Raw genomic sequence first — 27,318 nt, forward strand, 5'->3', positions numbered from 1 at the left:
CTGTTTCCCTTGTACTGAGACAGAGTTTTATTATTTTGTTTAAGACCTTGTATTTAGCATTCTTAGATGGTCCGTGAAATATTGTGACACCAGGTGCTGGGTAGAGACTTGTATGGATGTTTAGACGTTGTTTCTATATTTTCAGTTCAGACTTCCGCTTTCTTTTATTAATCATAGTATTTTAAATTGCTCGTGACACTTCAAGTGCTAAATATTTAATAAATTTGTTAGTACAAATATGTTGTTTGAGCAAAAGCTATTGAATTCGCCAAATCTATAGGTTCAACCAAGTAGCTGGGATTCTAGCTTCCCCGATTATGGTTAGCTGCTTTCATTGAAAGATATGTTACATAATTGAACATTCAATGCCTTTAAGCGATGGCTATATATGTTTTTCATCCATTCTATATAGCAGCTAGAATAGTAGAAAATGTGAAATCAATTTTCAGTTGTAGACATCAGTCCTCTGAAGGAGTTTGCTTTCCTAATAAAACTTGAGTAGAATTATTACAGTTGGTTAACCTAACACTAAATCCTTCATTGATACTCGGAGAATTAGTCTTAGCCGCTGAAGAGACCAAAGCACGATCCTTTACACAGTGGTGAATTTTGATTAGTATCAACTCGTAACATTAAACTTCACCAAACAATTGTAGTCAAATTAATGATCTTTGTTGGCCCAATATTGAAGAATTATTTAACTCATGCTGCACTATAAGTGGATCCCCAAGACATTGCCATGTCATTCACACTTTATCATCTTCATCATCTACACTTTGAGTAAGCTCATTAGAGTACAAATTAGGCATTTTTTAGCTTGCACATTCAAACGATCAACATTCCTAAAACAAGTAGGAGTTGAAGAGGCAAAATTCAAAGTAAATAAATTCAGCTACTGTGTTTAAAGGGTGAGCGCTATCTCCTACAACATAAAATTGTTTCACACTTTGCAGATATGTTCACGAACCACAAGGCTTGCCAAACCTATTGGTTCTTTACCCAAAACACTTTCCTTACAACTGTTTTGAATTTTGCTAGATTCTTTACACGTAGAGTAAAAAGATCACCAAACCACAAGTCTTTACCATCTATTGGATCAAGGAAACTATTACGATAAAGCTATTCACAACACAACATTACTTTCTAAAACATTTACTTCACTTCAAACTTTGCACGAGGATTTCTAGTCTTGACATTGTTCCCCTCCTTATCACGGCGCTCGAAGAGATGATTGACAAGTCAATGTTACCGATTTCTCTTCCCTTGAGCTGCAAATAAGAAAAACAAACATACAAATTTAGATCCTTTGGTCAAATAAAGGAAAGAAATATCAGTATTCCATTTATGTTGTTACCAATTTACACAAGCAAAAGGTAGAGAAAACTTACTGACTCAGCTTTCCACCCTCTACCAATAACGAATTCTAGACGCTCATACCCCCTAAAATCAAATAACATCGAAGGGGCGAATTTCACAGCTTTTCTATCAGCCAAACTCAAAAGACGACCAGTCATGGACCATGATATCAGTTCTTTGAAAAAAAATTACGCTGAAAGAAGAAAATAATAATTGAACAAAACTGACACTGAAAGAAGAGAATAATAAATTTAAACCGATATAGTTATACCTTAAAGTGAAGTGCATCAATATAAAAATTAAGTTCACATTTCTCACCTAAGGTGATAATGCCTAAATCCAAATTAAATTAATATTTAAAATCCATGTTTACGGTAACCCTTGGAACAAGCAAAGAGTATTTGATATATGTATCGTGACTCTATTTAGGTAATATCGTTCTTTCTTTCATCATGTCTAATAAACGAACTACACAAGTTCAAAAGATCAAGCCAATTAATATTGGAGATCGCTAATGTTATTCATTAAAAGAAATAGTTGGCCTTTTCAAAAGGAGACCTTAGACTTTTTAATCAAATTTAATATATGCAACCAAAAAAATAGATCGCCTTTTTCATGCTTGTTCTTTTATAGTATTCTTACAAAATATAAATTCTTTAATTTCACATAATAATATTATTATTTATATTAATAAGGATTAATTCAAGTCAATAAGTTGTTAGCCATGTATTTGCAATACATTACCTCAGATCTGGTAGTAAAAAACTTTATTTACTAATATGAAGATTTGAGTTGTTAATTCAAAGTTCTAAATTATTTGTACTACATATTAAAAAATAGACAATCTTTTTTATAAAAATTTTGTACCTATTTTTCCTACAAAGTTTAATATTGTCTAAGCTAATACAAATACTAGCCTCCACATTGTGCCACTACTTCTTTGACGACCAGATTTCACTTTTCAGCATTGCGTAATTGTTGTTCGAATAAAAAATTGAGTCTTATTAATCAAGATTAAACCTGATTGCTTTTAGCAAATCTACGTAAAAATGTGTTTAAAATATCCTTTGTTACAATCTATCTATTGCTTACAATCCATATTTTGTCTACCTTATCAATTTTGTTATAGGACAATGGTGAGTGTAATTTATTGGGACGATAATTAAAATGGACAGTTGGGCAGTGGACAATGAGTTTAGAAAGTAGGTAATGATGAGTTGGATTTTTTAAAATAATTTGTGTACATATTTGTATTGAAAATTATTCTTATCTAAATGAGGATTTGTACTTTTGGTCCACTAAAGGAATAAGAATGGTGGACCAGCCTATAACTAGGGGTGTACAAATCGGACCAAAAAACCGCACCAGCCCAAAAAGTTAAACCAAATCGATTAAAAAGTCTGATTAGGTTTGGTTTGATTTGATTTGGTATTGAGTAAAAAAAATCGAACCAAACCGACATATAAATATATAATTTTTATATATACTTTAAAGACTTTTTATAGAATTTTCTTTAAAATATATCAAGAAATATTTGCGATTCTCTTAAGGGATGTAATATTTAGTTAAATATAAAGTGCTCTGTTTTTAAACTTTAAACAATGGGGTGTATGATCACTTTCTATCAAGTGTTAATAAAATGTGTCAATCTCTTTGTTCTTCCATAGTCATATGTCTAATATATTAAATTCTTATATTTTTTCGAATTTGAAGTGGTATTTAGATAATTTAAAATTAAATAGAATATATCATTATATAGGTATCTGATGACGCCCAACTATGCTTTATAAAAAGGACTAAGCAGTCGTTGCAAATATAATTCGGTTTACAAGTCCAGAGTCGAATCCCACAAAGAACTAAGGCGTAGCTACAATTGTTCAATATCGCTAAGAAACACAAGTCCAAACAATTTCCTAATTATAAAGATTATAATATTTATTTTTATCTAACTAACTAACAAATACTAGAAAGCAGTAAAACTATCAATTAACAAGGATAAGGATTGGAGACAAGATTAAGGAGGTCTAGAGTTATGATTTCCCCTATTGTCGTAATCCTTTCCGCTATGTTATCTATAAATTTGCCTAAGTCTTCTCTACCAATCATAAGCACTCTGACTGTTATAACTCTCTCCCGAGTAATTACCATAACTTACTAGACATATTCTCCCGAATTACGCTTGTTGGCATTAGGTACGGCTTACTCAGATCGCATCAAGGTTTCGTTATCCCTAATCCCACCTTTAAACCCTCCCTATTGATCCTCATATACGTTAGGAGTGATGTTGTTCAACAACTACCTAAATATACACTCTCTCCTGAGTAATACACATTAAGTAGGCACAGTCGATTGAGAGCTCTTCAACCAACCACAATAATAATATAGTTGAACAAATAGAGAAAATACTATGGCAAATCAATATTAACGTAACAAGAAAATCATCCTTCAATAGGTTCCATCAAAATCCTAGATAACAAATTAGCTATTCATAATAGTATGCATAACTACAATACTAGAATTCATAACCAATAATAGAAATAGGAAGAAGGAAGTGAAAAACTGGTAGAAGAATTCTCCGCCTTGCTCCTAGTGTGTTCTTGCCTCCTTAGGTCGAATCCCCGGTCTCCTTAGCCTCCTTAGGTCTAAAGTGTGTCAAAAGTCTGTCCTCCTCCTCAAAATAGCGTTTTTACATGTATTTATACTAAATGGGGTCAGGCCCAAATGAAACATCTTTTCCTGTGCGAAATAGGACAATCACTCTGTAAAATTTGCACTACCGCGCCGCATGGGGAGACGCGCCATGCGGTGTGCTTATGGGGAAGTTCAGAGAGCTGATTCTCATAGGCTGCAGGAATTTTCCATAGGTGCGGCGCGCCCGCGCCGCGGTAGTGGGAATTTGCGAAAATTCAAAACATGAAAGTTGTAGCAATAGCTTTCCAACGATATATTATGGAGACCAAACGGAGTTCTGAGCGAAAAGTTATGTGCATTTTACTAGACAATGCGTCGTATGTCGGCTCGATTCTTCGTTTCTTCGTAACTACCATTCGTTGATCCCCGAAGATGATCCCGGCTTAATCCTTGGGCTTTTACTCAGACTTCAAAACTCCAAATCACTTGAATTAATCCATAATATCTACATATCTCGGAATCACTCCTACAAGGCATAAAATACACAATTTAGTGCAAAACACTAGCGATTAAAGCTCAAACTCAATTAAAGTGCAGTAAATTAGACTGCGTTAAGCGACTAAAACACGAGATTATAGCCTACCATCAGTATCATATTGTTTTTTATGTTTAATTATTAAAGATTAACCTTGAAAGTGTACATCAACAAAATATTATTGTCAAACGACTAAAAAAATAACTATCATGTGTTAATAAGAAGCTCTCAAGAGTTTGTTCCTCAATGGTGTGCCCGTGACGGATAAATGGTTAGAAAAACTCTTTTTCAGCCTACAAAATCTTGAAAAGTTTTACTTATCCTATTGCAATACATTAACCACCATGAAGATCTCGAGCCACCAGCTCAAACGGCTGATAGTATTTGGTTGTCCTGATCCGGTTGATGCTCAAGTATACACTGCTAATTTGATACTATACGCATATGGTTGTTGTAGTTGCCACCAGGGACATCATCCCGGCCACAACTCCATCATTTCCTGAATCATGGAATCGTACACGTAAGTTCAACGTCTATCCTTTCTTCAGGTTAAAGGTTATTCCATGCTATCGCTGATCCTTCTTTTTTATTATTTCAGCAACTCGATGGTCTCCACCAAGGATTAAAGGCTTGGATCAGTGGGTCCAAAAAACTTTTGGATGTTACCACGCCTGAGACCCGCCAGTGGAAAAAACTGGCCCTCAAATACGGGTGGAAGGCCAAAAATCATGGCAAGTTGATTCTTGAGTTTATCTTGTTCTTTATCTTACATATAGGAAAACTGGCTAACTTCTCCTTTTGTTGAATTCAGGTCTTTCGCAGGGCTCTGTTACCGTCCCAGAGGAGGACGTTTTAGCTGATCCCGCAGAGGCGTTGAGGTTGTTGCAGGAGGCCTTCGCCCTAACGGGTGTCGCCGGATCTGCTTCCAGTGTGAATGCTTCCTCTCGGAGTCCCCGACCAGAGAACAAGCAACAAAAAAGGTGACGCTCCTCTACGGCTGAGGGTAAAAATAAAAAGATGAAGAGCGTCACGTTCGAGCCATCTGCAGACACCGTGGAGGAGCCAGTGACGAAGGGGCTTCTCTACATAAAAGACGATGACCTTCATTAGCTCAACAGACTGCTCAATCTGTTGAGCTAGTTACATCAACCGAGGACGATGTCCAGGCGCTCTAGAGAGTGTGATAGAGTAGAAGATGCCAACCATCGCTTCCGGGCCCTCGTCGCTGCTCCCGGTACCATGATGCTGGGTAACGGGTCTTTTCCATCTACAGTTGGTGAGAAAACAATAACTAGCACTACCTTTGTTGCAGCTGCTTCTCAACCTACAACGCCATCAGCTTCATCTCCTTTCTCGACAATCGTGCCCTTTCCACCAGCAACTGCTACATCATCTCCACCGACCACGGACACCCGAGAAGAGTATGTCCCTCCTCCCCAGTCCCTAGTCCATGGGAATTTGGGTCATAACTATGCGCCCCCTCCAAAGATCCTCAGAGGAGGAGGAGCGTTTCCCTCTTGGTCTCTACCGGGTGCCATATGTTGTCCCGGCCAGTGAAACTTGCCAATTACTTGAAGCCTCTAGATTCAGAGAAAGATAGGAATAAAATACAGTCTCTCTCGCGAGAGTGCATGGTAAACAATGACATGCACAACGCAGCAGCAGTACGATATTTATTCCCTTTGTGGTTTCTTGTATCATTGTTATGACAGGATTTTTAATTTGAACTTTTGCTTTGCAGGCTAACTTCCTTGCTTCCGAGGGCCTTCAGAGGTTGATCCTTGATAAAGAAAAACTCACATACGAGCGGGATCAAATTGCTGCTCACCTCCCTGCACTGGAAGTACAAGCTGTGAAGGTCGTTGAGTTGGAGGCTCTGTTGCAGCAAAGCGAGCAAGAGGTGGTGACCCTCATCCAAGCGGCCGCCCTGTTAAGGGTACAATTTGAAGAGGCCAAGGCAAAGTGGGTCAAGGTCCAAAATGTTGTTCTTGCTGCTGCATATCGCGAGGCTGCCTCTACTGAAACACTGAATAATTTGGAGGCAGCCTTGAACTCCAAAGCTGAAGAGGCTGTTGTTGCTACGGAAAAGCATGCCTGTTGGAAAAGAGGCATAGTAAGGTCATAGAGCATAATAAAGTTTATAACTCCACTATCCGTGACCTTGACGTCAACCTCTAGGCCGCTAGATCTGAACGAAATAATATTTCGACCGAGGTTGACCGACTTAAGAAAAAACTTTAGCGCCGGGCAGCTTCCCTTGTTGTTGAAAAAACATACTCTATGTATAACATGAGGAGAAAAACCTTGAAAGAGGCCAACGCGTGCATCATTGACTTTGTTGCCGAAATCGCCAAGGCCTGTGAGCTGGAGTCAACTGCCCGAAGGGGTCTCTCGGTCCAACCTGATGCGACTGACTCTTCTGGTTCTAGTTTCGAGTTCTCGGGAACTGAAGAAGAACATGAAGGTGATGATGATGAAGGCCAAGATCTTTGAGCCGGCGGCAGATCCACCTACTTCTCCTGGGGGCGCAGATGCTTCTCTTCCCCTGGATTCCGGGGATGCAGCAGTTTAGCTTTTTGCTTTTTCTTCGCTTTGTTTTTCTTTTCCATACTTTTGTACTGTGCTGCTTGGCACATTTGTTGTATATAAAGTGCTTTTTCGTTTAAGAATTGCACAAATTTTACTTTTTTCGTCGAGTTATGCAAGGCTTCGGGTGTATAATTCTCCAATGGCATTCTAGATTTCGGGTATAGGTTCGTCTGGAACCAACCCTTTACTGTAAGGGTTTCATAAGAGAGGGTCCTCTTATGTTTACGGTGTTCTTGAAGAGGACGTCTCATGTTCATTTGGCACTAGCATTTGATGTACTTGATTGACTTTTAAATGATAAAATTAATTCATCGTTCGATCAAGAAACAAGATAAACATAAAAAGACTTTAGTTTATTCCTTCCATTTTCAAAAGTACATAAGCATTCGTTGTGCTGAAAAAGAAATTGCCATTACTTATGGCTAATTTGTACAACTTGTTTCTACAAGGCTGGCCGCACAGTCCCCGGTCCCGATGATACATCTTTGTTCCTGGATTTCAAAGTCCCGGTGTATGTAGCAGTCATATAGCCGTATTCTCCAATCATTCCCCCCTCTCCCTAGTGTTCGAATGCGAAGTATGCAAATTCGAACACTGGGAGTCTTGCTCCTTTGAAGATCCCACTAGTGAAGGGTTAGATAATCTTTGGTCTAATAGCAAACTTCATTTCCCATTAGGAACTTTGCTATAGATCCAAAGACTATCTAACCACCCCTCAGTGGCTTGCACTCGTGAGCAGTCGGGTAACCTTTGACCTGATGGCATACTTCCCAGTAGGAACTTTGCTACCGAGCAAAAGATTATCTAACCGTCCCATAATGGTTCATTGCTTCCATGCCTTGTCATTTAAAGGTCTTACTTCTGCTGACGGTGCTTTCTTTATAGTATGCTTTTCGTTGCTGCCTCGTTAAAACCTTGCTAGAAAACCCAATTGGGACAAAAACTGGACGAAGAGAAAAAAAGTACAGCACATACTTTCAGTGTCGGCGGTGCTTCATCAGCAATAGTATCTTTTGAGGAGTTCCACGTTCCAGTTACTCGACAATTTTACTCCGTCTTGATTTTCCAATTCGTATGATCCCTTTTCGGTGACAGCTGAATCCCGGTAGGGGCCTTCCCACGTTGGACCTAGCTTTCCTGTGTTGATCTCTCGGGTATTTTGGGTCACTTTCCTTAAAACCAAGTCTCCCACTTTGAAAAATGGAGATTGGCTCTTTGGTTGTAATATCTTTCCGTTCTTTGTTTTTGGTCCCCCACACTTATATGCGTCAAGTCCCTGCGTTCGTCGAGCAGGTCTAATCTGACCATTAATGCTTCGTTGTTTGCTTCTCCGTCCAGCCGAAAGTATCTCATGGTAGGTTCTCATACTTTCCCCGTGCTTGATTCGCTGTTCGGTATGCCCATAGCACCTCCCGGTAGCTCTTTGGGCCAGTTGCCTTTGGCTGCGTCTAATCTCTTTTTGAGATTTTGAATAATTACTTTGTTCGTCGATTCCGCATGTTTGTTTGCGCTCGGGTGGTACGGCGATGATGTGATTCTTTTGATTTTCAGGTCTTCAAGGAACTTTATGACCTTTGCGCCTATAAATTGAGGCTCGTTGTCGTAGGCTATCTCTTGTGGTATCCCGAATCTGCAAATTATGTTCTCCCACAAGAAATCGACTACTTTACATTCACCGATTTTCTAGTATGGACCTGTTTCAACCCACTTAGAGAAGTAGTTAGTTAAATTCTAAAGAAATCTTACCTTACCTGGAGCTGGCGACAGCAGACCGACTATGTCCATCCCCTATTTTATGAATGTCTAGGGAGACAAAACCGAGTGCAATAGCTCTACCGGTTGATGCACCAACGGTGTGTGGCGTTGACACTTATCGCATTTCTGAACATAAGTCTTAGCGTCTTGTTCCATCCGGGGCGAGTAGTATTCTTCCCTAATTAGTTTTAATACCAAGGAATCCACGCCGAGTGATTTTCGCAGATCCCTTTGTGAACTTCTCTCATGACGTAGTTAGCTTCGGAGGCTCCCAAACATCGAGCCAACGGCCCTTGGAAAGAGCTTCTATACAACTGACCTTCCTTGAAGCCGTATCGAGCTGCTTTAGCGCACAGCGCCCGGGATGCCTTGGGATTATTAGGTATTTTTCCATGCTCGAGATAGTCAATCATCTTATTCCTCCAGTCCCAGAGAAAATTAGTCGCGTTTACTTCATAATAGTCGTCCATATCCAATACCGAATGCATAATATACACGACCATACCAGAGTCTGGCTCCTCCATTTCCGTGGACGAGCCTTGATTGTCTAGCACGTCTACTTTCGCGTTTTCCTCCCTTGGAATATGGGTTAAACCATTCCCTGAATTGTGCCAATAAGGCCTGGACTTTCACAACATATTGTTGCATGCGCTCCTCTTTGGCGTCGAAGATTCCGTAGACATTATTACTACCAGTTGGGAATCACATTTGATTTCTATGACCTCGGAGTCTAGTCCCCGGGCAAACTCGAGTCCTGCAATCTAATCCTCATACTTCATTTCATTGTTAGTTAAGGGAACAGTTATTATGGCCTGCCTCAGGATTTCTCCCCAAGGCATGATTAATACTACATCGGTCCTGGACCCTTTTACGTTGGAAGCTCCATCCATGAACAAGCTCCAGACTCCCAATGCCGATTCCGCCACCATCGCCGCTTCTTTTGTGGCCAAATCCAGCAGTCCAGGACTGAAATTAGCTACAAAGTCGGCCAAAACTTGTGACTTGATCCCAGTCCCGAGTTTATACTCTATGTCAAATTCACTCAATCGACTGTCCACTTGGCCAGTCGACCTGAAAGTTCAGGTTTGTGAAGGATATTTCGCAGGGGAAAGGTTGTCACCATAGCTATCGGGTGACATTGAAAATAAGGCCTAAGCTTTCAAGCGGCAACTACGAGAGTTAAGGCCAATTTTTCGATAATAAGGGAGGGCTCCATAAATACCTTTTCAAATCTTTCAGAACCTGTTGGCATTCTGGAGTCCATCGAAATTATTCTTGTTCTTCAGAAGCGGAAAGAAGTGATGGCACTTCTCTGAAGACCGGGAAATGAACCTGCTTAGAGCAACCAGTCTTCCTGTCAAATCTAGACCTCTTTCACATTTGACAACTGGTCGGGAATGTCTTTGATGACTTTAATTTTATCGGGATTGACTTTGATCCCCCTTTGTGACACCAGGAACCCAAAGAACTTACCGGAGCTAACACCGAATGCACATTTCTTAGGGTTAAGCTTCATGTTATGCTTTCTTAGGATGTCAAAGGTTTCTTGGAGGTGTTTCAGATGATCACCTGCGTTCAAAGACTTAACCAACATATCATCTATATAAACCTCCATCGTTTTCCCTATTTGTTTTTCAAACATTCTGTTTACAAGCCTCTGATAAGTGGCTCCAGCGTTCTTAAGCCTGAAAGGCATCACATTATAGCAATATGTGCCAAAGTTCATTCTGAACGATGTTTTTTCCTGATCCTCCGGGTTCATTTTAATTTGGTTGTCCCAGAATAGGCATCGAGGAAACTCATCAACTTGTTCCCGGTCGTCACATCAATCATTTGATCAATGTTTGGCAACGCGAACGAGTCTTTTAGGCACGCCTAATTCAAATCCTTATAATCTACGCACATGCAAAATTTATTATTCGTTGTTGGAACTACTACTACGTTAGCTAGCCAGTCAGAATACTTTACCTCCTGGATTAAACCGATATCAAGCAATCGAGTTACCTCTTCTTTGACGAATTTTTTTCTGACCTCGGCAATAGGGCGTTTCTTCTGCCTTACCGGAGGGATATTAGGATCCAAGCTAACTTGTGCACGACCACTTCTGGCGGAATACCTATCACACCCGCATACGATCACGTAAAACAATCAATGTTAAACTTAAGAAATTCAATGAATCCTGACCTGAGCTCGGGGTTTAATCATGTCCCCAAGTGGAACTTCCTTTCCAAGAATTTCTCAAACAATGAAACTTGCTCAAGTTATTCCGCTGTGGATTTCGTTGCGTCCGTCACTTCAGGTACCTGAAAATATCTTAGTACCTGATAGGATTCCGATGACTCCTCCCCCTGTTGACTTCATTTGGTTCAGGAGCAAGCGTCGGCTCCTGTAATTGCTATGTCGCATGCTCCTTCTCTTTGTTGCTGAAAAATGAGATCGCGTTCATCTCCCTTGTTGCCGGTTGGTCTCATCTTATTTGTTTAATTCCCTCCGGCGATGGGAATGTCAGAAGTTGATGGTATAGATTGATGGCACAACCTTCATCTCATGTAGCCATGGTCTCCCAAGAATAATATTGTAGCCCATATCACCGTCTACTACTTCAAAGAGGGTCGTCTCCATTACCCCTTCGGCATTCGTATGTAGCAGAATCTCCCCTCGGGTTGTTACGCTTGCTAAATTGAACCTGTCAAGAAGCTTTGTGGTTGGAATGATACTTCTGGTCAACTTGGCTTCTTCCAGAACTCTCCATTGGATAATATTGGCTGAACTTCTCGGGTCCACCAAAACACGTTTGATTTTAAAATCTAAAACATTAAGAGAGATTACCAGGGCATCGTTGTGCGGTAGTAAGAGTCTATCTACGTCTTCCTCTCTGAAGGTGATGTCGTCCTCGGTGACTTTCTGGAGTCTCTTGCTATGGGTCACCAATACCTTTGTCTTTTTTGCTGCCGAGAAAGTTACGTCATTAATCACGTTCCCTCCGAAAATCATGTTGATCATTAGGCAAGGGGGATCTTCTCCTATTTTTGAGGGTTTGGCGTTATCCTGGTTGCGTCCGTAGTTATTCTTAGCCCGGTTGCTTAAGAAATCTCCGAGATGGGCATTTTTCAGCAGTGTTGCCACTTCCTTGCGCAAATGATGACAGTCCCCTGTCTGATGACCGTTAGTCCCGTGATACTCACACCATAGACTGGGATCCCTCTACCTGGGATCGGATCTCATCGGCCTTGGGAATCGAGCTTATTTAATGTTTCTCATTACCGAAACTAGTTCCACTACGCTGACGTTGAAATTTTACTCGGACAGCCTGGGTAGGTGGAGTCTCGAGAGCTTGATACTTCCTTTTCTTGAAATGACCAGTTGTTCCGGCCGTGATCAGCTCTTCTATCGGTAGAGAATCTATCCACCGATCGAAAGCCTCTGCACGTCCTCCGACCCTCTCGTAGGGCAAAAATCAACCTTTGGAGGACCGTCGATCTGCGTCGAAACCATCCTTCAACTTTTCCTTATTCTTCTCTCGATCCCAACCCTTGGTTGATGCTAGGAAATCGAGCTGGTCATCCTCAATTCTTATCTTTGACTTGTAACAGTTGTGAACATCTGTCCACGTCGTTGCCTGGAACTCGAGCAAACTTTCTTTTAATTTCCAGGAAGCATCAAAACTCCTCGGATTCATCCCTTTAATATATGCCTCTGCTTTCCACTCATCCGGCACGACTGGTAGCAGCATCCTGTCCTTCTAAATCTGGTCACGAACTCCCGTAGTAATTCGGATGCCCCTTGTGCAATTTTTTAATATGTCGGCCTTTCGGGTATGTACTTTCATAGCTTCGGCATGGGCCTTGATAAAAGAATCCGTGAGGATCTCGAAGGAATCTATTGAGTGCTCGGGCAAAAGTGAATACCATGTCAGGTCTCCTTTAGTGAGGGTCTCCCCGAACTTCTCCAAAAATACTGATTCAATATCGTGCGGAGCTATGTCGTTTCCTTTCACCACCGTTGTATAGGTGGTGATGTGCTCCTGAGGATCCAAAGTCCCATCGTATTTTGGCACGTCTGGCATCTTGAACAGCTTCGGGATTAATTCCGGTGTCGCACTTGGTTTGAACGGCAACTAAGTGTATTTCTTTCAGTCCGGTTCTTTCAACACCGGTGGTGCCTCCGGAATTTGATGCACTCAGGCATTTATTTCCGTCATAAACCGCATGAGTTCGGTTTTAAAGGGATCATTCTCATTATTTTTACCGGGTCCATCACCGTTTCCCCCAGCCCTCTCGAGCCGACTTCACCCATCGGGGTGTTGTTATCAACCCTTTGTTATATTTGGTTTGCGCGAGCACTGGGAGGAATTGGACCACTCCCATTTGCATTGTTGGAAGCACCCAACAACACTTAATTTAACTCCGTCATGACCTGATCTTGTCGTCAAAGGTGGCCCATAATAGCCCTTTGTTGCTCCCTTAAGTTTTTCATTGTTTCCACGACGTGCTTGTCTTCAGCATCATCAGGAGTTGCCTCTAGAACGTGCTGTGGATACTATCCGCCATGGACTGGCATGGCTACGCCTTCTTTGTTGTTGGTATAGCTGATTGAATCTTCGTGTTGAGGCTGATTTCTTTGGGTCTGAACATTGTTCGTGTTGTTAACACCATTATCTGCCATTTTCTATGATTTTTTGCTAAGAGACAGAAAATTTAAACAGGTTAGTAATAGATGCAAGGATCAACCCAATTACGCAATTGTCTAAGCCCCACGGTGGGCGCCAAATTATTTACCCCTAAAACGGTACAGTTGAATTTATACGTGATTTATAGACAAGCAAATCGACTTGATCCCAAAATGATGAATAAATTAAATAAAATGCTGGACTTAGCATAAAAATCGAGATGAGATAGCAGATAGCTTGGTTCCGGGAGCAGAGCTTCCGGAGGCTTTAGTAATAACAATAAAAGAGAAATAAAATGTCATTGAGCTTAGAATAAAGTGTATAACATAAGTTTCTCAGAAAATTTGTGTCCCTACAATGGTTTTTGGAATCCTTATTTATAGTGGCACCTAGAGAACAAGGTCCTAGGATCAAGCCCCTCTTAAATGATAATTATGGGGACCATTAAAGAATGCGTAACGGGGGACTATGAATGCCATATTCTCTAAAACTGACGATATATTTAATATTGCATAATATTCTTCATTGAATGCTATCGGGTGACAAGCATTCATTTGTCTTCATGAGCAACATTCCCTTCGGGGGCTTCCCGATGCCAGCCGAGACTGCTGCCCCCGATCTTGACTTCCACCTGTCTCGCTTTCCATATATCTTTGGTTCCACATATCACTCTATTATACGAACATTTAATATGAACCGATTTTACCCTATACAGCTTTGTTGATTAATCTCTATAGAGTCAGTTTTACATTTTAAATGCCAAAAGGCAAGAACTAGATAGTATGGACGGTAATTTATTTTGATTGATGCATATTCCAAATACATTATGAGAAATATTTCTAAAGTCACTATACAAAGTTTGAAAACAAAAAATTCTATCGATCAAAAACATAATTATCTTTCAAGAATAGACTCTAACTATTAGAAACTCCAGTGCTTATATATAAATTATAGCTCCCCACATTTAGGTGGCTAGTACAGCTCATAAAATCCACGTTGTACAGACATAAGTTTGGCCCCAAATCAGTTCCATGAACACCACCAATCATTTTTTTAAAAGTTAAGCCAAAACACGGTAACCTATAGCTTTAAGATCTGCTAAAATTTGGTTACTTAATTAAATTATGCAACTTTTCGATGATGCCAAAGGGGAAGATAAGTTGTGCTTTTGCTTTGGACTGTGATATTTATAACCTAATGAACCTGGTCCTTGATGATTTGTGACTTTAAATGAAAAGTATTCTAACATTGTGTTGATGTTGAGCTAAGTTGAAACACGTTCCATGCTTCTAAAAAGCACAGAGTTCGTTATCATCAAAAAAGAAATTTGTTGAACTGAGTGGTTTTGCTTTTGATGATTGACAAATGAACACATGCATGAACCTGGTACATGGACAATGTACACATGTCACGGTCAGATTTAAGCAAAAGGTATGCGCGTGCATGGGATAAGTATAAGTAGTTATATCTGATATTCCCTGAACGAAAAGGTTGCATAATTGATAAGGAGCATGAATCCTTACTTGAAGAGGACTCTATCCTAGATAAGGAAAGAGTTAGAGACTGAAGTTAACTAGAACTCTTCCACCAAGGAAGAGTAAAGCATTAGAACTCTAGTTAATCCTAATCCTACTTAGTCAATATATTTCACTTGTGTTCTCTTTTATAGGTGACGTACACACGCTGAAGTTAAGCAATAATTGAGAGCAAAATAGCAACGCATTTGCAAGGAATTCATATGTGTTTCAAGAGTGCGAACCTGCAGCTACATGAACTAGATAGAAGAACAAGTTCCATGTGTCTATCTTTTATTCTAGTTCAATTGTAGTAGAGCTTTTGAGTTGTACCTTTCAGCTTTCTTAGAAGCAAATTGTACTAGGTACTTGTATTGTATTGTTCAAGTTAGAGTAAACTTGAAGCTTGTGGCTGGTTGCTACAAAGGTTAGAGGTAATCCTTAGGTTTACAAGAGTTTTGTAAACATTGTTGTTTAGCTCATAGTTTTAGTGAAGTGTTGGGAAAAATCCTACTGGGAGTAGGTCGTGGTTTTTTCACCTTTTGAGCCGGGTATTTTTTACGTAAAAATACTTGTTCTTTACTTTCTGCTATATTTATACTGAAACAATAGTGTAAGGAACACATAGAAGAATTAGGTCTTTCTATAAATCAAATCACCCTTCCTCTTGTGTGGTATTGAAGTATAAAATATCAACTAGAGTAGTAATAGAGCATAACTAGAAAACTATAAATTAACCATTTGGATGAAGGAACACATACTGAAAAGTTAACACCCTAACAGGTTGTTTGGATGGTTGTTCCTCGTTGTATTGTATTGTATTGTTATCCCAAAACAATGTTTGTTTTGATTGTTTCATTAAAATTGGTTGTATTGTATTGTTAAATCAATTGTTCCGGAACAACGAAAAGACCCCTTTTTTGAAACAACCGATTTGGTGTGGTGGGACTGTTTTCTATTTTTTCTTTCCAATTATGCCCTAACTTATTACTCCATAATTCTATTTTACCCTTTATCTTTTTTCTATTTTATTCCAAATCTCCAACTTATAACCTACTTTGTTTTTTTCCAGACCAATGTTAAAGGTGTTTTGTTGCCTCCTATTTTATTTTTTCTCCTAATTTGCTTGTAACTCAATTCTAATTAGTTGTGCTCCTTTGTTTTGCCTTTTTCTGTCTCGCTCCTTTGTTCTGCTTCCTTATTGTGTTTTGCCTTCTTCTGTTTTTGTTTTTTAAAATTATTTTTATACATAATTTTGATAAATTTAATATTTAAATAATTGAGGGTATTTAATAAACTTATCAGTTACAGTACAGTACGATACGATCAAACCAAACAACAAAATATTATTTAACAATAACAAACAATACAATCTATCCAAATATTGTATTCATAAAACGATACGGTACAATACGATACAATACATTATAAAACAATAGGGAACAATAATCCAAACAGAGTGTAAATAGAAAGAATAAACAGCAAATGATCCTAATCTATCAATAGAAAAGAATCAGTATATACGGTGAAATCAATTATCTCAAAGGATCAATATAAATTCCAAGTAGCCTTGACATACTAAATGTTACGTGGTGCCTTCCTGAGATTCCTTGTAAGGGCGACGTAAGGCTAAGCAACCAATGTCCATGCAATTACTATCTGCCACTAGGGTCCCCTTCGTACGCTAGATGAGACTGTAAGTGTCCTACGGGAAAACCGATATCAAGAGCAATTGAGAGAACCGAAAAGAGAATTGAGCTATTAATAAAAGCTATTAGAGAAAGGAAACACGTTTGTCGGGGGGAGAGAGACCAGTACAGATAATTATTTCCTTGCTTGAAAGTTTGACTGATTGATCCCCCCTAATAATGCTTTAAAAAAATTAAATCAAAGTTAAAGGAATTGAGCTAACTATGCTAGAGAGATATAATGGAAATACAGGAAGTAAAACTATTCTATTTACAATGAAAATGACTTAGATTACTACAAGGTAGAAGCAGGTTTGTTGACAGCAACCTTGTCTTTAGCATCATGGTCTGCACGCGTGGCATTGTCTGTGCGCGCGGCGCTGTTGGCATCTGCCTGCGGCTGGGCGCTGGCGAGGGCTATCGGTGGGTCAACATAGGCGAAGACGCTCAAGTCACTTGTCCCGTCCAAGACCACGGGGTCGTCCATGGCGCTAGGTTTTGGGAGGCTTGCCAGGACGCCATGGGGCGCGTCCAAGGGGTCATGGGGCATGGCTGGAAAGCCGCCAATGATATTTTCCCCCACCTGAGTTAGCGACGTCCTTAGCGCCTTACTTGTAAGATAATCATCGATCAGGCTCTTGTAGGCTTTGAGCTTTGTTCCCCTCTCCCAAGTATTCTCCTCAGTATCACAATATTGCCATTTCACCAAGAACTCTTGGTGATCTTTCCTTGAAGCATGAACTACTCGATCATCGAGAATAGCTTCTACACGCCTTTTCCCGATTGAATTAGGGCCTCGAATACTGGGTATTGTGAGTTGTCTCCGTGAAGGATCCTCCATGTCTTCCCGAAAATGTTTTAGAAGGATAACCTGGAAGACTGGATGAATCTTCCACCAGGCTGGGGTATCCACCTGGTATTCAAATTTCCCTATGCGTTTCTCAGTGGACAAGGGTCCAATATACTTTTGCAATAGGGGAGGGTCATGGACTCCTGCAGATAAGTATCTCTTTGGGATTTTCACCATCCCTTTGTCTACTAATTGGTTTTCAACAAAGAGGTGATTTCGATCAGCATGTTTTTTCATCCGCTTTTGGGACTTGACAAGATAGCTCTGCGCTATATCCAAATTCCGCTTCCATTCCTTCGAGAAGCTAGAAACTCGAAGATATTTCAACATATTGGGGGCATTCACAGTGTGTGGGAGTAGCGGTTGATATCCAGTAAAAATTTCAAAAGTGCTTCTGTTTGTACTAGAGCTCTTTTGTGAACTGAAACACACTTGAGCATCATCTAGAAGCTTCACCCAATTGTTCTGCGATCGGTAACAAAATGGCGGAGGTATTCCTCTGGCATGTCATTGACCTCCTTTGTCTGGCCATCAGATTGCGAATGCAAACTTGAACTGTGGCTCAACTTTGACCCAAGGCACTTAAAGAGATGAGTAAAAAAAACGCTAGTGAAGCGAGAGTCACGATCACTAACGATCTCTTTAGGTAGACCCCAATATTTGACAACATGAGAGAAGAAGAGTTGAGTTGTATCTTTTGCTGATTTATATTTTAGGGCTGCTATAAATGTAGCATACTTGGAAAACTGATATACCACAATCAAGATAATTGTAAGATCTCCGACCTTGGGCAATCTGGTAATGAAATCTAGTGAAACACTTTCCCAAGGTCTCTTTGGAATTGGCAATGGCCCCAAAAGTCCCGCTTGTGTCAAGCAGTCTGACTTGTCTTTCTTGCATACTAGGCAAGTCTTCACATACTGTGCAACATCATCATCCATTTGAGGCCAATAATAAGCACGGTGCAACAACGCCATAATGCGTTCTTCACCAGGGTGGCCGCCCCACAATGTATTATGGCATTCCATTAGAAGAGTCCTTCGCATATCACCTCCTTTAGGAACATAAACTCGATTCCTTTTCACCTTCAGGAATCCATCTTCCACGTAGAACTGGCGAGTATTGCCTTGTCCTACCAAATCGACCAAATACTGTGCAGTAGGATCCTGGGTGAGTAGGTCCTATATCTGGTTTTTTTATAGTGGTGGCCACCTCGCTCCCCCTTAGGGTGGCGAGTAGGCACACTGATGCTAGATCAGCCCTCTGACTAAGCGCATTAGCAACTTGGTTGTTCTTCCCACATCGATACTCCAGGTTGAAGTGAAATTCTGCGGGGAGTTCCTGCCACCTGGCCTATCGTCCATTTAGCTTTGGCTGGTTCATGAAATGGCTAACAGTTGTGTTGTCTGTCTTGACCACGTACGGAGTTCCCAGCAGATAGTGCCTCCAAAGTCGTAAGCAATGGACGACAACCAATAATTCTTTTTCATTGGTGGCATAGCGTCGTTTTGCATCCTTCAACTTTCGGCTCTCGTACGCCACTAGATGCCTCTCTTGTAGCAAGACTTTGCCTAGATCATAGTCAGAGGCATCCGTTTGTACTTCAAACGGCTTGGACAAATCAGGGAGGCCAAGATGGGGCTACTACACGTAGCCACTTTCAATGCGTTGAAGGCCTTCGTTCGCCTGGGGCCCCAATCCTAAGGCGTGGCTTTCTTTAGGAGTTCTATCAATGGTACTGCAATAAGAGAGCAATTCTTCACAAACTGCCGATAAAAATTGCATAGGCCAAGGAACGCTATCAAGGCGTAGATATCCTTAGGCGGCGGCCAGTATGTGACAGCCTGAATCTTCTGCTTGTCCATCTTGATCCGCCCTTCCTCGATGATATGTCCAAGGAAGTCGGATTATTTTGGGCGAAGGAGCACTTGGATAGCTTCACATATAATTTGTGCTCCCGCAGTCGGGCTAGGACTTTCCGTAGGTGCTCCAGGTGTTCCTCCAATGTTTTGCTATATACCATAACATCGTCCAAGTAGACCACTACGAATTTATCATTGTACTCCCGGAAGACTTGGTTCATCTGGGTGAAAAATATGGCTGGAGAATTAGTCAAGCCGAATGGAATGACCAGGAAGTCGTACAACCCATATCTTGTCACACATGTCGTCTTATGTTCATCTCCCCCAGCAATCCTGACTTGCTAGTAACCTGTCTTCAAGTCTATTTTTGTGAACACTGTATCACCACCCAGTCTATCGAACATGTCTATCATTACTGGGATAGGGTACTTGTTATTCACGGTGATTTTTTTAAGGCCCGATAATCTACACAGAGTTGTAGGGTGCTATACTGTTTCTTTTGAAATAGCACATGGACCCATAAGGGGACTTCGAGGGCACAACAATCCCCGTTTCCAGCATTTCCGTCAACTGTCTCCAAAGCTCAGTGAGAGTTTGGGTTGTGACAATCTGTAAGGCGCCCGGTGTCACGATCCAATTCCCACTACAAGTCGTGATGGCGCACGACCTCGCCGCTAGGCAAGCCAACGGTGAACTATCCATGTAATTGTTCATTTTAATATTTTTAAAGTCATTGATTTTATTTAATAAGAGAACGATTAATAGGTGATTGTAGTAACGTAAATCATGAAATAAATGAAAGAGTGAAGTAGTGAATATAATAATCAAAACCATAAAATATACACTAGAATCTCCCAAAGCCCGGCGTCACTAGTGCGCGAGCAAACTAGTAGAATATACAAAACCTCCTATACTACTGTCTGGAGTAAGGTAGACAGAAAAATAAATACAACAAGAAAGACTCCGGGCCGAACGAGCATAGAAAGCAGCTCACCACTAAGTCTCCGGGTAGCCGGGGTACGCGCCTGAATGGCCGCCAGATGCACTTGCCTCAGATACTGCACGATTAGTGCAAAAGTGTAGGGTGAGTATATAGACAACATGTACCCAGTAAGCATCTAGTTTAACCTCGAAGAAGAAGTGACGGGGATTCGTCATTGACACTTACTAAGGGTCAATAAATAAAGTGCAGAAATTATAGATAGGCATGGAATACATCGGTAATAACGAATTAATGAATAATAAATAAGTGGTTATTCAACTAAATATCAATTACAATCTCCAATTATCACATACTAATTTCAACAAATAAGTTCCATCAAGTAATTATAAATTCTCAAGTCATGGAAGAAATATCAAGTATAATCGGACTTCGAGCAATATCACGCACGATTTATGTCGAGGTCGTACAGCCAGATACAGAATAATGTGTACACTGCCGAGGGTCGACCGGCGCAAACCATAGATGCATATATTATATTGTTGAGGTGTTCGGTCCGATCCATAGAAAGAAAGAACACTCTACAAACTCCGATTAACGAATACTATATAAGAATAATACTTATGGAAGGTATAATTTCCACTAACAATCAAGTAATCCACCAAGACTCAAAGTAGTGAAGCTCTATCTTTACAAATCCTTTATCAAATTTCAAATATAGTTTAAGCAATTAAGCTAACAAGTTAGGTGCAAATAATACAAGTAACATATGGAAGAATCCTAAAACTATCCGGACATAAGCATAATTTTTTTTAGTAACATGCGGACTCTCGTCACATCGTGCGCACATAGCACTCACAATTATTAGCAAACAATAATTTATAGCACCTACGGGGAAATTTCCTCTTACAAGGTTAGGCAAGAGACTTACCTCATTTTCAAGTTCTCTTCCCGGTCCACAATTCACACTAAAGCCTTAAATTGGTGCCACGCAATCCGAAAAAGGCCAAATATTGTATAAATTTATCAATATATGCTCAAAAGCTCATAATTTAACTATTAGAGTAATTACCCGACCTAAATTGGAAGATTTTTAAAATTCACCCCTGGGCCCATGTGCTCGGATTCCGAAAATTTTTGTAAATAAAAGTTACGCATAAACTCACGAACCCAAATATATAGTTTCTACTCGATTCTATAATTATTTTCTTGGTCTAATCACATTTTTATCAAAACCTAGGTTTTTCAATAAAGTCCTAAAATTCATATATTTTACATGTTAAAATCTACCTATAATCTATGTATTAAATTCATATTGGGTAGGAATTAATTACCTTCAATAGCTAGGTGAAAACCCCTCTCCAAGAAGCTCCAAAATTGTCCAAGGGAAATTAAAATGAGAGAAAATGGCATCAGTCCCGTTTTTAAAACAAGTCTCTGCCCAGGCATTCCTTATTCACGATCGCGAAAAGGGCCCTGCTATCGTGAAGGAAAAATTCTGCCATGCCCAGAAAACGTTCTTCGCGAACGTGAAAAGAGACTCCCAAATGCGAAGGCTTGCCTGACCTGCCCTACGCGAACGGAGGGGCTTCTCCGCGAATTTGAAGACCAACAGTGTACCGTCATCGGCCCCAACTTCTTCTACGCTAACGCGGGCACATGCATACGAACGCGAAGAACAATGGCCCAGATCATCGTGATCGCGAGCTCCTCTTCATGAACATGTAGAAAAAAACCTCCCCCAGTCCCATTCTTTCATCACGAACACAAGGCTATTTCCGCGTTTGCAAAGAAGGAAACCAGAATAACATGTGCAACAGTTTTGGACTTTGCTCTAAGCGGTCCAAAACACACCCGAGCCACCTGGAACCCAGTCCAACTGCACCAACAAGTCCATAAACATATTACGGACCTGCTTGCACCCTCAGAATGCGTAAAACAACATCACAACTAAGAATCGCAGCCCAAAACCAAATTGAATCAAATTACGAACTTCAAGCTTTTCAACTTACTCCAAATGTGCTGAATCATACTTAGACTACTCGGAATGACACCAGATTTTGTGTACAAGTCATAAATCACCATACAAAACTATTTACATGCTCAGAATCAAAAACGGACCTCGATAACACCAAAGTCTACTCCAAACAAAATCTAAAGAATTTGAAAACCTTCAATGCGCCAACTTTCAATATTAAGAGCCAAAATGCTCCCGGCTTATCCGAAACCCGATCTGAACACACGCCCAAGTTCAAAATCATCATAAGAACCTATTGGAACCGTCAAATCCATGTTCTGAAGTCGTTTACTAAAAATATTGACTCAAGTGAAACTTGGCCATTTTATGCCAATATTAAGGAACCAAGTATTCTGATTTTAACCCGAACCCTTCCATACCCAAGTCAACCATCCCCACAGGTCATAAAACATTTAAGGCACATATGGAGAGTCTTAATAAGGAGAACGGGTATCTATAAATCAAAGCGACCAGTAGGGTCACTACACCAGGATAGGTGGCTTCGCACCGGCTGTCACGACCCAAGTTCTCCCTCCGTGAATTGTCGTGACGGCACCTAGTCTATATGACTAGGTAAGACTAACAATTTGCGGAAACTGAATTAAAGACACGAAACTAGCCAACTAGCAGGTAAATATAGTAAGAGAAGAGTTTAAAATGCCGCTCGGCATATACAATAATAACACTCTCGAACCAAATATAACACTCCAAAAACCCGAAATCTCATGAATCACAGGCTAAAGAAATACATAGTGTTCTAACTCCAGAAGTCTAAACCAAGGAAAATACAAAAATTCTATAACTGAAGGGAGAACGGAGAGGGACTTCTAGGTCTGCGGATGCAGCAGATATACCTCGAAGTATCTGGATCGCCTCGCTTCACGGGTAGTATAGCTGAGTAGAAGAACCTGGATCTGCACACGAAAAACATGTGCAGGAAAGGGCATGAGTACACCACAACGATACCTAGTAAGTGCCAAGCCTAACCTCGGTCGAGTAGTGACGAGATCAGGTCAGGGCTCTACTGGTTATATATATAACAAGGTAAAACAGTAGGAAATATGACAGTATAACTAAAATACTAGCAGTCAATAAAGATGAAATCACAGAAAGAAATAACTCAGTACACAGAGATATCAACAGGGGATCTCCTAGGATAACGTCCCGTAGTCCCAAACGTAAATGTGCAGAGGATCTCCCGGGATACCGTCCCGTAGTCCAAATCATGAATGTGTAGGGGTCCCCCGGGATACCGTCCCATAGTCCAAATCGTAAATGTGCAGGGGGATCTACCGGAATACCGATTCGTAGTCCCAAACGTAAATATCCAGTACAGGGGGATCTCCCAGGATACCGTCCCGTAGTCCGAAATATAAATGTGCAAGGGGATCTCCCGGAATACCGTTCCATAGTCCCCAAGTAAATACACAACCAAATCAATATACACAACAGTCTCAAGAAGGAAGTCTACAGTTCTACTCAAGTTCGTATCAAGGAAACAGGTAACTTCTACCCTAAACATGCTACACAGAATTCAAGTAAGCAAATAAAGTAGATAAGACAGTTAAGTCACGTAAACATGCTTTCCTAAGCTAAACAGGAGGCTTCATATACTAGTAATGCTCAATTAAAGGAAACATAGATATTTACTTAATGAATACAGGGTTTTTCAGCAACTAGCACATGTACGCAATCGTCACCTCACGTACACGGCATTTGATATAAAAACAGTACCAAAATCCTAAGGGGAGTTCCCCCACACAAGGTTAGGCAAACCACTTACCTCGAACCAGCTCAAAATCAATCCGATATCACGCTCTCCCCACGAGTATCCAACTCCGAGTGGCCCAAATCTAATCAAAGCAATTACATAACGTAAATATAACTACAAACAACTAATTTAGCTAATGAAATCGAAGCTAAGGCAAGAAAATATAAAAACGCCCAAAAATCCTCCCCGGGCCCACGTCTCAGAATCGGGTAAAAGTCACAAATTATGAACACCCATTCCCTCACGAGTCTAACCATACCAAAGTCACTCAAATCCGTTACCAAAATCTCGATCAAAATCCCAAAATTTGGCCTAAGAACTTTTCCCAAATTTTCACCCCAAATCCAAAATTAAATGATTAAATTAAGCTTAGATTAATGGGATAAAATCAAAAAGGAGTTAGAAATCATTACCCACAAACTTCCTCCGAAAATCACTCCAAATTTTGCCTCCTACCGAGCTCTCAATCCAATTTTTAAGTTATGAACTCAAACCCTCGAAATTTCATATTTTTGCACAGCGATTTCCGAATCTGCAGTCACAGGGCCGCTTCTACGATCCCGCTTCTGCAGCTGGGGAACCGCACCTACGAAAATTCATTAAGTCTCCAAACACCGCACATGCGCTCCACTCCTCGCAGATGCAGTTCCGCTTCTGCGGTCCTTGATCCGCATCTGCGACCAATTGTCTTCATGCCTCAGACCGCATCTGCGATTGCCAAGTCGCTTCTGCGGCGCCGCACCTGCGGTCCAAAATCCGCAGGTTCAACAAATTCAGAAGTTGCCTAAGTCCAAATTCCCATCCGTTAAGCATCTGAAACTCACCCGAGGCCCCCGGGACCTCAACCAAACATACCAACCAATCCTAAAACATCATACGGACTCAGTCAATCCCTCAAATCACATCAAACAATGCTAAAACCACGATTCACCCTCCAATTCAAACCTAATGAACTTGAATTTCAAATATTCTACAACTGATGCCGAAACCAACCAAACCATGTCCGATTGACTCCAAATTGTGCACACAAGTCACATTCAACACTATCAACCTATTCCAACTTCTGAAATCGGATTCCGACCCTGATATCAAAATTTCACTATTGGCGCGAAAACTCCAAAAATTCAACTTTCGGCATTTCAAGCCTAAATAAGTTACGGACCTCCAAAACATAATTCGGGCACGCCTCTAAGACCGAAATCACCCAACGGAGCTAATGGAATTGAATGAATTCCATTCCGGAGTCGTCTTCACACTGCTCCGACTACGGTCCAAATTCTAAGGCTTAGACTCTCATTTGGGGACTAAGTGTCCCAAAACACACCGAAACTCAAGATGAACCATCCCGGCAAGTCACAATAGCAGAAATTGACACGGGGAAAGCAGTTAATAGGACGGCCATGTCGTTACATCCTCCCCCTCTTAAAACATTCGTTCGTCCTCGAACGAGCATAGAGATATACCTGAAGTGGTGAAAAGATGAGGGTAACGGCTACGCATATCCTGCTCAGTCTCCCAAGTCGCCTCCTCGACCGGCTGACCCCACCACTAAACCTTTACGGATGCAATGCTCTTTGACTTCAGCTTTCGAACCTACCTGTCCAATATAGCCACTGGCTCCTCAACATAAGATAGATCCTTGTCCAGCTGGACAGAACTAAAATCCAACACGTGCGACGGGTCACCGTGATACCTCCGGAGCTTCGAAACATGAAATACCGGATGAACTCCTGCCAAGCTGGGAGGTAAGGCAAGCTCATAAGCAACCTCCCCAACACGTCGCAATACCTCAAAGGGACCAATAAACCTTGGACTCAATTTTCCCTTCTTCCCGAATCTCATAACGCCCTTCATAGGCGAGACCCAAAGCAAGACCTGCTCTCCAACTACAAATGAAACATTGCGAACCTTTCGGTCCTCATAACTCTTCTGTCTGGACTGGGCTGTGTGAAGTCTATCCTGAATCACCTTAACCTTCTCCAAAGCGTCCTGGAACCAAGTCTCTGCACAACAATCTAGCCTCGCCCGGCTCGAACCAACCCATCGGGATCTACACCGCCTACCATACAGAGCCTCATACGGTGCCATCTGAATGCTGGACTGATAACTGTTATTGTAGGCAAACTCCGCCAGTGGCAAGAACTGATCCCAAGAACCTCCAAACTCCATCACACACGTACGCAACATATCCTCAAGAATCTAAATAGTGCGCTCAGACTGTCCGTCCGTCTGGGGTAAAATGATATGCTCAACTCCACTCGAGTGCCCAACTCATGTTGTACGGCCCTCCAGAACCGTGATGTGAACTGAGTACCTCTATATGAAATGATGGAAACTGGAATACAATGCAGACGAACAATCTCCCGGATATAAATCTCAGCCAACCGCTCTGAGGAATAAGTGGTACACACAGAATGAAGTGTGCAGACTTGGTCAGCCGATCCACAATCACCCAAATGGCATCGAACTTCCTCAAAGTCCGTGGGAGTCCAACTATGAAGTCCATGGTGATCCGCTCCCACTTCCACTCCGGAATGTCTATCTGCTGAAGCAAGCCACCCGGTCTCTGATGCTTATACTTCACCTGCTGACAAATGAGGCACCGAGCTATAAAGCCAACTATATCTTTCTTCATCCTCCTCCACCAATAGTGCTGCCTCAAATCTTGGTACATCTTCGCGGCGCCCGGATGGATGGAATACCGCAAACTGTGGGCCTCCTCCAAAATCAACTCCCGAAGCCCATCGACATTGGGTACACATATCCGACCCTGCATCCTCAATAACCCATCATCACCAATGGTCACATCTCTGGCATCACCATGCAGAACCTTGTCCTTGAGGACCAGCAAATGAAGGTCATCATACTGACGCTCTCTGATACGATCAAACAAGGATGACCGAGAAACCACACAAGCTAGGACCCGACTGGGCTCCGAAATATCCAAGAACACAAACTGGTTTGCTAAGGCCTGAACATCCATCGCCATGGGCCTCTCTGCTGCTGGTGGATAATCCAAACTTCCCAAACTCTCTGCCCGGCGACTCAAAGCATCGGCCACCACATTGGCGTTGCTCGGGTGATACAAGATAGTGATATCATAGTTCTTCAGCAGCTCCAACCACCTCCTCTGGCGCAAAT

This window comes from Nicotiana attenuata, chromosome 1 (assembly GCF_001879085.1).
Source record: "Nicotiana attenuata strain UT chromosome 1, NIATTr2, whole genome shotgun sequence".
Classification (NCBI taxonomy): Eukaryota; Viridiplantae; Streptophyta; class Magnoliopsida; order Solanales; family Solanaceae; genus Nicotiana; species Nicotiana attenuata.